Source organism: Phascolarctos cinereus, unplaced genomic scaffold (assembly GCF_003287225.1).
Source record: "Phascolarctos cinereus isolate Bilbo 61053 unplaced genomic scaffold, phaCin_HiC Scaffold_5;HRSCAF=322, whole genome shotgun sequence".
NCBI classification, from domain to species: Eukaryota; Metazoa; Chordata; class Mammalia; order Diprotodontia; family Phascolarctidae; genus Phascolarctos; species Phascolarctos cinereus.
The window spans coordinates 427,766,312-427,775,251 of NW_027555958.1; the positions used below are offsets into that span (position 1 = coordinate 427,766,312).

An 8,940-nucleotide genomic window follows, 5' to 3' on the forward strand; every position below is an offset into this window, starting at 1 on the left:
AGATCCCTTTCTACTTTGGAGTCCAGCTCGTTTTGATCCACAGGCTTAGACCAAACTTGATTTTGTCCTTTCTGCCTTTCACCCGCATGCACCGAGCAGGTGAAGGTTGAGAGGTCCCTCCTGTGGGGTAAGGATTTCTTTTTGGCTTCGGGGACTTGACGGGGTCAGATGAAAGGCATTTAAGGACTAAAGGAAGTGAATAGAGTTGCATTGCAGCTGGAGTAATCGGAAGTTTCTCGGGGAATTTTTTTTTTAAGCACTACAAAAAAAAAAACCTTCCCTGACCGGGAATCGAACCCGGGCCGCGGCGGTGAAAGCGCCGAATCCTAACCACTAGACCACCAGGGATGTCGCTACGGTGCTACTGCTGCTCGGTAATATTCGACAATGACAACTGTTGGCCTACTTGAGCTTCTTCAAGGCCTTCCTGTAGCAACCAACTCAGTATCCATTCACTTTCACTTTCAACTTTACCTGCACTATCTCCTGCTCCGACTGCCTCTTTCCCACACGCTAGGCTATTCCTCTAAAAGCTTCAGTGGGCTCACCTGGGCAGAGCAAAGCACCTACACAATAATTCCTACCAGATCTTCTTTCATCTAGGCAGCAGTGAATAGAAAGAATGCTGGGCCTGGAGTCTTTGCTTGTACATACCTTGGAGTCATTCTTCTTTCAAAATTGTTAGTCTCTGTAGTATTGTTATTGTATAAATTTTCTCCCATTTCTGCTCATTCACTTTCTATCAGTTCATATAAGGTCTCCCAGGTTTTTCCAAAACTATCCCCTTCATCATTTCTTACAGCCTGATAGCATGCCATCACATACATATACCATAACTTATTCAGTCATTCTCCAGCTGATGGACTCACCCTCAGTTTCCAATTCTTTGCCACCACGAAAAAAGCTACTGTAAATATTTTTGTGCATAAGGGTAATTTTCCTCTTTCTTTGATCTCTTTGGTGTATAGACCTGGTACTGTTATAGCCAAGTCAAGGGGTATGCACAGTTTAATAGCTTTTTGGAAATAGTTACAAATTACTTTCCAGAATGGGTAGACTTATTTATAGTTCTACCAAGAATATTTTAATTTGAATTTTTCTGGTTATTAGTGATTTAGAGCACTTTTCATGTGGCTATTGAGAGCTTGGATTCTCTCCTCCCCCCCACTCCAAACTCACTATTCACATCCTTTGACCATTTGTCATTTGGGAAATGACTCTTAATCTTATAAACTTGGATCAGTTCTCTAGATAGCTTGCTACAAAGATTTCCTTTCAAGTTCTTGCTTCTGTTCTTATTTTGCTGTATTGATTTTGTTTACACATAACTTTTTAAATTTCATGTAATCAAAACAGTCCATTTTACCTCCTGTGAACCTCTCTCTCTTGTTCTATCTTGAACTCTTCCCTTTCCACTCTGGAAGAGGACCAATGACATCAAGAGAGTGATATCTTTACTTGCAAGTGAATTAGGTTTAAGTGAGGCAGAGCTCTGCAAAATCATCAGCCTCACTCTCCCTTCCAGAGTCATCAGACAAACAACAACAAAGGAAACAAAACAAACACCAACAAAGCTAATCTGGTCCTTCAGCAAAGGGTTCTCGATGGAATGAATTACAATAATGTAATATAATTGGTTCCTTGGGATTAAATTGTAAAACAAGCGGTTACTCATAAGCTTAGACAATTATACAAACAAAGATTGTAGCTACAAAGAAAGAATCCAGATGCTTGGTTTTTCTAACCCCAGCCATGCAGCTAGTAAGAAAAATTTGAACTGACTGTTGTTTGTTGCTACTTTTATCTTGGTATTTGTAATCACACAAATAAGGTTACAAAGCTATTGTCTGATATTTCATCATGATGTAGTGTTGACCCTGGCTTCCTGAAGGTTATGTCAGCAGAGTAGAATTATAGAGTTGGAAAGGGCCCCAGAAAACATTTGGTTTTTCACCTCATCAGAAGTATAAATTCCCTTTATGGTGTCTCTGACAAGTGGTTATCCAGGGAGACTCACTACCTTCTGAGACAGCTCATTCCACTTGAGGACAGCATTAATTATTAGGAGGTTCCTTCCTATACTGAACTGAAATTCTTGTCTCTGTAATATCGACCTCATTGTTAGTAGGTCTGCCTTTTGAGGAAGAATAAATCATCTGATAATAATCGTAATAAAAATTGACAATAACATAGCATTTTAAGGTTTTCAAAGTGCTTTACCTACATTATATCATTTTATTCTCACAATAGTTCTGGCACATAGTCCCATGGGTATTGTTATCTCCTGGTTACATGTGAAGAAAGTAAGGCTGAGGGAGGTTAATTGATTTACCGAGGGTCACACAGGGGTTGGGATTTGAACCTGGGTCTTGCTGACTCCAAGTCCATTGTTCTACCAACTGTAATTACAGTAGGCTCCTTCTCTGCTTCCACAGGATAGACCTTAAAATATTTAAAGAAAGTGATCATGTGCCCTACCCCTCCCACCAAGTCTTCTTTTCTTCCAAATAAACTTCCTCTGTTCCTTGGAGAGCATACTTTTGAAAACCTTTTCTATACTTGATGCTTATCATCTGTGTGGCCTTTGACAAGTCACCTAAACACCTTAGGTCAGTTTCCTTAACTGTCAAATGCTCTAGTTGGGACTAGATTACCTTTAGGTCCCTTCCATTTTTAGAACCATGATTCAATGAGTCAGTGTGCTGGGTCCAATCAGAAGAGACCGATTTCTGTTTCTAGGTGATATACCTTCAAATGTTTGAAGCCAGCTATTATGTTTGTCCCAAGTCTTTAGATTAAAAATTCCTGGTTCCTTCAGTAGCTAATTTTATGGCCTGGTCCCTAGTACCTTTATAGATATGAAAAATTAGATTTTCTGTCTCTTAGTGCAGGCTTAAGAATGGAAGAAAACTATTTCACTAGAGTGTGGACGATAATACCTTAAATATTATGTCTTTATTCTCTACCTATGCATTCAAATGTATTAATTAGGATTTATTTGTGAAATACTTCAACCCTGAATCCAGAGGTGAGTTTCATCTTTCTCTCCACTCCCTTGACTACTTCCCTAGTTCGAGTCCTCATTGCCCCTTGGCTGTATTATTGCAACAGCCTTATAATTGGTGTCCATGCCTAACATAGCTCTGTTCTCCAACACATTCTTCACCCAGCTGCCAAAGTGATTTTTACTAAAATTGAGGTCTAACCATGTCCCTTTCTTTCTTTTTCTTTCTTTCTTTCTTTCTTTCTTTCTTTCTTTCTTTCTTTCTTTCTTTCTTTCTTTCTTTCTTTCTTTCTTTCTTTCTTTTTCTTTCTTTCTTTCTTTCTTTCTTCCTTCCTTCCTTCCTTCCTTCCTTCCTTCCTTTCTTCCTTCCTTCTTCCTTCCTTCCTTCCTTCCTTCCTTCCTTCCTTCCTTCCTTCCTTCCTTCCTTCCTTCCTTCCTCCTTCCTTCCTTCCTTCCTTTCTTTCTTTCTTTCTTTGGCAATTGGGGTTAAGTGACTTGCCCAAGGTCACATAGCTAGTACATGTCAAGTGTTTGGTCTGAGGCCGGATTTGAACTCAGGTCCTCCTGACTTCAGGGCATGTCCCTTTCTTGTTCAATGAATTATAGGGAATATTAATCACCCCTAGGTCAAAATACTAATTCTTCTGCTTGGCATTTAAATTCCTTCACAATTTGGCTCCATTCACTCTAGACTTGTTACAGACTTCTCTTTCAAGGTTCAGACAGCTGCCTGGACTTCCTCACATACGATGTCACATCTTCGTGCCTTTGAAAAAGCCATCCCTAATGCCTGGAATTCTCTCCTTCTCAACCTCTTAGTTCCACTTCCTACATGGTGAGGGCATTCCTTTCCTGAACCCCCCCCCAGCAATTATCCCATTCCACCCCCCCATGACTTTATACTTATTTTGTACATATATATATGGAATGCACTGTCATTTTTTTGTATTTGCACCTCCCCCCCCACTCTAATACAGTGCCTAGCACACAGTAAGAACTTTATTAATAAGTATATGATGTTTCTGATTTTATAGGTTTACTTTTTTTTTTGAAAGTAGATAGTCACAGAGCTTGTGTCTTTCACAAATTTAGTTTAGGATTTCAGTGATATCTATAAACATTTTCAAAGAGTATATAAACTCACTTTGGGATGGAATTACCACTCAGTTATTGGTGTAAACTTTCAATGATCAATGGGAATTATTGAAATACAAGTACATTTTGAAAAATTCAAAGAAGTCTTTTATCAAATACAAATACTTTAATGACAAGGACCTGCTAACTTCTAAAACTTGGAAATCTGAAGCATCATGTTTCTTAATGAATAAAAGGAAATTTTTGAAAGGATGTACTCTGTTCTCAGCACAATGTGGTACAATGGGAAGAAGAGTAGATTGATAATCAGAGGTCTTGGGTTTGAGTCTTGACTCCTCACTCACACCATTTTTTTTTATTTTGGACAATCCACTTCCTCATTATAGACCTCAGTTTCTCTTGCTGTGAAATGAAAGAGTAGATCCATAGGTTTTCTGAGGTGTTTTCTAACTTGAGATCATATGCTCTGTTTTTGCTAGGCACTGTTGGCATTAAAAACGAAGTTTGAAAGGTGGCCTATGTCTAATTCCACGAAGAAAAAGCTGGGATGAGACTGTAGGCTTCATTAGGAGCTCCATATAGGTGTGTGTATTTAAAAAATGACATTCACCCATTGATTCAACCAATTTCTTGAATTAGCAGCCACTGTTAAATCACTTGGTAAAGTCTGCCATCTAGTGGTAACATGTTTCCTTAATCAGACCAATTTTACATTAGTCTGGCTTACTCAACAATTTGAAAGTTGTTAATATAAATGTTACATTTAAAAATAACACAAAATTGTTGCTCCACTGGCCAGCAAGCAAGGCTTTGTATTTCAGAAACTCGTATTTTTGGAAACAGGAGACAAACAGTGCAAATGGAAGATCACTTGATTCTGACCTTGAACATGTGTTAGTATCTTCAATTTAGTTCAGATAAATTCAATCTAATAAACATTTATAAAAAGTTTACTATGTATTGGTCATTGCACAAAGAACTAGGAATACAAAGATAAAAACTGAAACTGCCCCTGCCTTCAAGGAGAATACATTCCAATGAACAGAAATAATACATACATATAAGTAAATATAAATACTGTATATAAATGCAAAGGTGGGAACTAATTACTCCAATTAAAATAAATGAAAAGTTGCTAATAGATGATATCTTTGTCAGATGAGAACTATGAATCAGTCTATTAGAAGTATGAATCAGATGTGAACAGGTCTAAATACTTCTATGAAGTTGACACTTAAGATTTTAGGATAAATTTAGGAAAAATTTCAAAGAAATCTTTATATCAGTTTGGAAGGTATAAAGGCCATTGGATGAAGTTAAATGATGTCACACAAAAAACATGTTTGTACTGACTTCTACTCCTTATGGGTTTTGTATAAAAAAGTAAGCCAGTTTGGAATTATGATTCTAGAGAATGAACATTTGGTAGCAGAGAGGAGAGAGATAAGCCCAAAATTGCTTTTGGGGAGTGGGTAGAGAAGAATCATACTCTCATTCTCTACCTCAACCTCAGTCTCAGTCTCAGTCTTGGTCTCTTCTTCTTCTTCCCTTCCAGGACTTTGTAACCTTAAAGTGTCTAGAGGATTTGGAATTTTCCTTTCTAGCAATGTTCTTGGATCAGCTGACAGCAATGTCTGCATTGGAAATCGAGGCAGATTTGGTGTGGTGAGGAAAAGCAGATTCAAGGTTCTACAAGGAGCCCAGCAGAAAATGCTCTACCCTTTTTGCGGTGGCAAAAAAATTGGAAATTGAGGGGGTGCCCATCAATTGGAGAATAGCTGTATGAATGAATGGGAATGTGAATGTAATGGGATACTATTGTGCAGTAAGAAATTTTGAGCAGGTGGATTTCAAACCTTGAAATACTTATATAAAATGATGCAAAGTGAAATGAGCAGAACTAGGAGAACATTGTACACAGTAACAGCAACATTGTGTGAAGGTCAACTATGAATCACTTAGCTCTTTTCAGCAATACAATGATCCAAGACAATTACAAAGGCCTCATTATGGAAAATGTTATCCACATCCAGAGAAAGAACTATTAGACTCTGAATACAGATCAAAGAATACTATTTTCACTTTTTTTTGTGTTTTTTTTCCTTTTGGTCTGTTTCTTCTTTTGCAACTATGACTAACATGGAAATATATTTTACGTAATTGCATATAAATGACCTATATCAAATTCTTACTGTTTTAAGGAGAAGGGAGAAAAATTTGGAACTCAAAATTTTATAAAAATGAATGCTAAAAATTGTCTTTACAAATAATTGGAAAAAATACTATTAAAAAGAAAAAGAAACGCTCCACCATAGCTAAAGGAAACATCTTGAGGATACTAGAAAAATGACATCCACAGTCTGTTACTCAAAGTAACACAGATCTAAGAGCCTAGTTTTCTTTAAGCTTGAGTCTGTTTTCCATTGGACTCTAGGTGTATTGGTAGGAGAGCATGTCACAGACTTTCGGTGAGATATTTTGTACCAATTATATCACTGTGGTAATACCCACTTCTAAAAGCTAACTAAATCCAGCTAATTTCTATCAAATGATAATCCTTGCGAGTTTGTGAGCCATAGCATAGAAAAACATCTCTCCAACTCCTCAGAGTTACCCTTAGACTCTGAGGTGACAAGTAGGAGCCTGTTGTTCTTCGGGTTCAATCTGAGAGTCAATTGTGGGTTAGTAGAAGAGCTGCAGAACCTATGCTACATATGTACCAAGCTTGAGGGACAACTACACCTGTCTGCCTACCTATTCTTGACTAGTTGCTTTCATAATTATTTTTTTTCTTGATTTATTTTTTATTTCTGCTTCTTTACTCAAGTTACTGTTTTGACCTTGTTGTTGTTGAGTCTCTTGGGCTGTTTAAGTAAATCAGGTAAAATTGGTAAACATTGATTAAGTGTCTACTAGGTGCTAGGGGTTGTGCTATGCTAGTAGTTCACCACATTGTCAACATGCTTCTTCTCTTTTAGTATATACTAATATATTTATATTACTATATGCTAAGTCTTAAATTCTTAAAATATACACAAATATTATATTGAATATATCTTAAACATTCAAAATACATATGTGTGTTAATATACAATTTGTATTACATATGTTACATAATATATATGCTATTTTTGTTGTTGTTCAGTATGTGATTTTCTATGATCCTCATTTGGGGTTTTCTTGGCAAAGATACTGGAGTGGTTTGCCATTTCCTTCTCCAGCTCATTTTACAGATGAGGAAACTGAGGCAAACGGAGTTAAGTGACCTGGCCAGAGTCACACAGCTAGTGTCTCAGGATGAATCTGAAGTCACGTCAAGTGAGGAATACATAAAGAACGTGTGGGGCAATGGGGTACCTCACGACTCCTGGCACTAGGAGTGCTCTATTCACTGCACACACATACATGCTATGTATTTCATGTGTATAACATTACATAATATATTATGTATGCTATATATATATTTGTTCCAACTGTCATTGAAGGGCTGAAGCAGGGGCTGCAGAGCACTTAGAGCTTTGGTCAGACATCTAAGATACCAGGGTCACCCACTGCATGCACCCCATGCCAGTCATCTTGACTTTTGTCCTGCTCCTGGAGCTCAATGTCTCTAGACAAGGGTATTTCTTCCAGGACTCATTTCCTCTTCCAGTTCAAGGCTGGACTCTGGGCATGCTCTCAGTAGGCCTAGCCCCTCCAGCTACCGCCTGCATCTGGCTCCTTTTTCCCAGGGAGCCCTGCGGCTATCGTCCAGGAAGTTGCTCTCTGCTTCTGGTGCTTTTTTAATTCTCATCACACCATAAATTTCAAGTCAGGGAAACATAATTTTTTTTTCTTTCCTAGGATGGTAATGAAAATATTTCATGAATTGTTTCATAAAGTCTATTCATATTCTCTACTTAAGAAAGTCATTTTTATTATAAATTTAATGACTATCAACAAAACAAACATTTTCATATATAAAGAACAGAAAAAGAAGTTGTATATTAAACCTTGAATCTCAGCTTATTTTCATTTATTTCATCATAATTTTGCCCAGTAGGTCTATTGCTTCCTCCTTGTCTCTGTCTCCTTCTAAAAGTCCTTATACACCTTTCTACGTATTTCTTAATGTTTCATTTGTGCTCTTTATGCTTTTTTTGTATCCATGTCCGCCCTGTATAACTACCTCCTCCTTTAATAAAAATTTTCCTGCATGAAAATATTCATATTCAGGCAAACTCCACATATGGGCAACGTCTTAATACATATATCTTTTTCTGCATCTCTAGTCTATCACATCTTTCCTGAGACAAGGGAAGCATGCTTCCTCTTTTGAAATCATGATTGGTTATTGCATTGATCAGAGCTCTTTGAAGTTTTTTCCTTCATTATAAGCATAGTATAATTTTAGAAAATAATAATTTTATACTAGGTGGTGCAGTGGATAGAGTACTGGGCCAGGAGCCAGGAAGACCTGAGTTCAAATCCAGCCTCAAACACTTACTAGCCGTGTGATCCTAGCCAAATTAACCCTGTTTGCCTTAGTTTCCTCATCTATAAAATGAACTGGAGAAAGAAATGGCAAACCATTCCAGTATCTTTGCCAAGAAAATTCCAAATGGAGTCACAAAAAGTCAGACACAGCTGAAAACCTACTGAACAACAATTTTTTTCCCTTCAGTCTTGTTCACTTTACTCTTTATTAGTTCATACAAGTCTTAGGTTTCTCCAATTCCATTGCTTTTGTTAACTTCTTGTGGCACAATACTATTGTTAAACTCAAAATCTTAGATTTGATTAGCCATTCTCCAACTGAGACATGACTGAAAAACAAAAAATTGATGGAACCTACTTTGTTT

General features: G+C 37.3%; 1 non-coding gene across 1 annotated transcript; it reads right to left on the reverse strand.

Annotated features, from left to right (window-relative positions):
• Positions 1 to 276: 276 nt before the first annotated feature.
• TRNAE-UUC (transfer RNA glutamic acid (anticodon UUC)) lies at positions 277 to 348 on the reverse strand. The gene has a single exon. It is a non-coding gene; the product is annotated as a tRNA-Glu (tRNA).
• Between the last annotated feature and the right edge of the window lie 8,592 nt (positions 349 to 8,940).